Genomic DNA, 4,047 nt, shown 5'->3' on the forward strand with positions numbered 1-4,047 from the left:
TGTCCCAGAGCCTGGGCAGCCTTGGCTGTTGGCGACTTGAGGATGCTCCTGTACAGCTCCAGGTAACCGATGGTCCTGTCGCTGCTTGAGTCACTCCCGGAGGCGGGCGGGTGCTCTTTGCAGTTCTTCAAGTTCGTGTCGGGGTCAGAGTCAGGAGACGCACCCCGCTCACGACCACGGCCAACGCCTAACGGAGAACAGTCAGACACCGGGGAGCCAGCGCTTTTCTCCGGACGCTGGTCAATACGCTGGTCAGTGCCACTGTCTGGGATGTGTCCCTTGTCTGACCTCTCTGTTTCACGCTCGTCAGGAAATGCGGACATTTTCATCTGCTTATTTTCATAAGTGGGGAGCAAGTAAGGGACTCGAATGTGCGGCGGACTATGTTTGTGGGCCTCTGGGGTTCTGCCATTCTCTACACTCGCTCTGTGGAAGTATTTATCGTCCCTGGGTTCTGAATCGGTAGTGGTGGCTTCTAGTCTGCCCACACCTTTCGTGGATCGGCCCGTCAGGCATGCTCCGAGGGGCGGCGTCTCGGGTACAGTGAGAGCTGGCAAACTGCTCAGAGCCCGCGACGTCACCAGGCTGGTCTTTGAGAGTTTTACTCGCGAAAGTGTCTCGACATTCATTTCGCCCTTTGGCGTTTTTACAGCGGTTGGACTCGAACCTTTGACGTCTGATGATGCCCGATATTTACCAGTACCTTGTGGCGGCTCTGAGTGACTTAGAGCGACAAACGGAGACTTCAGGGAGCGTGATTTGGGAGAAGAGGGAGTGGAATAAGAGACTTTTGGTCTGACGCCGACAGTGGTTTTGTCTGGGGTGGACGGGGTTTTGCGCAGGAGAACAGCGGCTGGGTTTTTGGGTACCTGTGACTTGATCCGTGGCGTGGTTTGTTCTGGTGTGCTCACTTTCTCGTTGCGACTCTTCAAAGTAACGAGAGAAGTGTTTTTAGTTTCCATGACTGGTAAACGTTTTTCACCAGTATTGCTGTAGGCGACTTTTTGGGCTTCTTCCTTCGACGATTTTTGGTCATGAGAGAGGGTTACTGGGTGTCTCCACCCCTTTGAGCCTTTCCGCGAGGTTGAACCGGCCAGTGACGCGCGGGAAATGGAAACGAAACCGGGTCTTTGTTGTGCTTTTGTCATTCTCTGCTTGTGTCTGTCCATCTGGTCCTTGAACCTGCGATACGAGCAGACACTGGACGGGGAGGGAGACGTGTGAACCTGCTTTGGACACGCACATTTAGAAGCCGATGCTGCTTGTTTCACTGGGTGCCGTTTCTTCGTCGCGCTAGGACTGCTCGGCCTTACTTCCGACGTCTGCTGTTCCAGAGCTTTTTTCCTCCTCAGGAGGATCTCTAGGGCAGTTTCTTTGTACGATTCAATCTCTTGCGCCGAGAGAGTGGGATAGGATATCGCTCGTTGAGTACCGGAAGTGTTGCATGACTGTTGGAGCGTCGACTCGAGATCGTTGCACTCCGGAAGCACCGACGAGCAGTAGGTGGTGGAAGAGACGCCGCCATCTTTTGACTCACGCACCTGGCGAGGCAGCAGTGTGTCTGTGCCGCTGAACGAATTCTGGGTAGATTCTGAGGATTTCGTGCGACTCACTGAAACTGTGACCATGTTCTCCTTGCGTAAAGTTTCTTGTTGTACTCTCACCCTCTCAGGTTTGATCTCCGTACGTTCCCGCGGGATCATCACAAGAATATCTTGCCTGCCTCCGAGTTTAATCCGGGCTTTAGACGGTGTCCCGTCGTCGGCCCTGTCCTCAGAATGGTTCGGGTTGCGCTCCATGTGGGCAGAAGACAGCTGTTTCTTCATCATACCGTCGGAGACTGGTAGGGTTACGGTCTGGCTGTGCTCATTGTCGCTAGTTGTCACGATTGCTTTCAACACACTATCTGAATGACGTTGAGCATGACAAAGGCAAGATAGGCTAGTCTCCTTCACGCTGTCTTTGACATTCGAGCTCACGTCTCGAGAGAATCCGTCTCCACTTCCTTCTTCTGTTGTTATGTCTGTGTCTTCCTCATCGTCTTTATCATCGTCTTCTTCGCTAGTACCGGAGCTGGACCTTTCATCTTCGTGTTCTGTCTCTTCTTCTTCACCCTCCCAGCTTTCATCGTCTTCATCTTCATTCTCTTCATTATCATCTCCTTCATCACCACTGTCATCCTCAAATTTGCCATTTTGTAGGCTGAGATCTTCTTTCGAAATAGTAGATAGATCCCCGTGTCTTTGTGTGTGTTCTGGAAACGTCAACTGCCCGCCGATCGTCTTCAATTTCTCCACCTTTGTCTGGACGAAATCAGATGGAGTTCCCGTGACCTTACAAAATTCTTCCGTTTTAGATTTGTTGTGTCTATTTTCGTGTTGCCCTCTAGTTTTGCTGGTAGAATTGTTTCCCTCTCTCTCGGCGTCCGGTTGCACCTCCTTCTCGGCGATGGGGCGGTCTCCAAGTGCAGGGTCGGTGAACTCAGACATCCGGTTAGAGGACAAGTTGCCGCACACTTCCCGCGTGGTATTGAGAAGATTTGTAATGTGTATTTTTTCCACACACACCGTTTGTTTACGGTACGGGATCCTTTTATTCGCTTTTCTCCAAACGGCGCATTCTGTAGAGGAATCTGTCGTGAAGGAAGCTTTGCGGTTGGCCAGAGGTTTGATATAACGAACTTCAAACGCTTCCCATTTGGACACGTTCTCCAAAGATTCCGAAGTCGACGACGCGGTGTTCCCGCTTGAACTACTCACCTGGTCCTGGACTTTTGAGCTAACTGACTTAGACGACACTTCCTCATCACCTTCTTTATTTTCCACCTTGGGCGACGTCCGAAGCGACAGATTGAGTTTGGTAGTAAGAGGACTTTTTTTCGTGGTCTTCAAGTTACTGCTTTGCCTACTGAGCTTTGTTGGGGATTTGAGTGGAACATGCTTTTTCTCCTTGGGAGATGCTCTGCATTTAGGTTTACTCTTTGTTTCTGAAGGATTGGGAGTTCTTGGGAGATTGGACTTTTGGGATGGTGGACCAGGTGGTGTTCGGGGACATCTGAGACTCACTGCATCCCTCTGCGGCATCTTGAAGCAAGAATTGACATTGAGATTACTCTTTTAGCTTCAGACGACGACTTCATTTTTTTTACAATAGTGTACTCACGTAAGCATTATATCACCATAAAAACATGTTATCCTATTCCCAGACAATTTGATTTCAAATAATCTAACGCCAGGGTGGACAGTGGTAGTGTGTTATGCATTTTGAGAAAGTTATGGTTTACTGAATAAAATAAACGACAAAATAAAAAACAACAAAAGGCAAGAATAATGAAAGTTCGTATAAGATCTAGATATCTATATCTAGATTTAGATCTAGATCTAGATCTAGTATAGGATATCACACTCTGGAAAAGCTTGATGTAGATCTATATGATCTACACCGACTGTAGGCCTAGATCTAGATATCTAGATCTTTAGATCTAGATCTACTTCCCTCATGCCATGTTTTTCTTTCGTGCAGAATTTTGTGTACACCATCAAATATGAATATCATCTAAAATACGTTCTTGGAAGCCATCTTTTCCAGAAATTGCTACAGGGGAGCATATTGCTCGATGTTATTTTTCCATAATTTGCCTGTGTGTGTTTATTGTTGCCTATGTAAAAAAAGACGGCGTTCATTAGCTTACTAGACGAGTTCCTGTCGAGGGTGCTACGGGAAATCCCGCATCATGCTGAAGCTAGAAGACGGATGTGCAAGAAAAATGTCTGGGAAAAGGGTCTAGATCTAGATTCTATTTTTTTTTAAAAGAATAGTTGACCACAAGTAAGGTTAGTCAAAGATCAAGTATAGCAAGATAATTCATTCTCTAAAATAAGTGTTCTCAACATTGACCGCGATTAATATAGATGGCATGACTCAAAGTTACAAAAACATTTTCTTTCGTTTAAAAAGAAAAGATTTTCGTTTTGAAAATTCGTTGCTTCTTTTCCGAGGAACATGATCCAAATAAATAGATAAATAAAAAACATATGAATAAATAAA

Source organism: Aplysia californica, unplaced genomic scaffold (assembly GCF_000002075.1).
Source record: "Aplysia californica isolate F4 #8 unplaced genomic scaffold, AplCal3.0 scaffold00808, whole genome shotgun sequence".
NCBI classification, from domain to species: Eukaryota; Metazoa; Mollusca; class Gastropoda; order Aplysiida; family Aplysiidae; genus Aplysia; species Aplysia californica.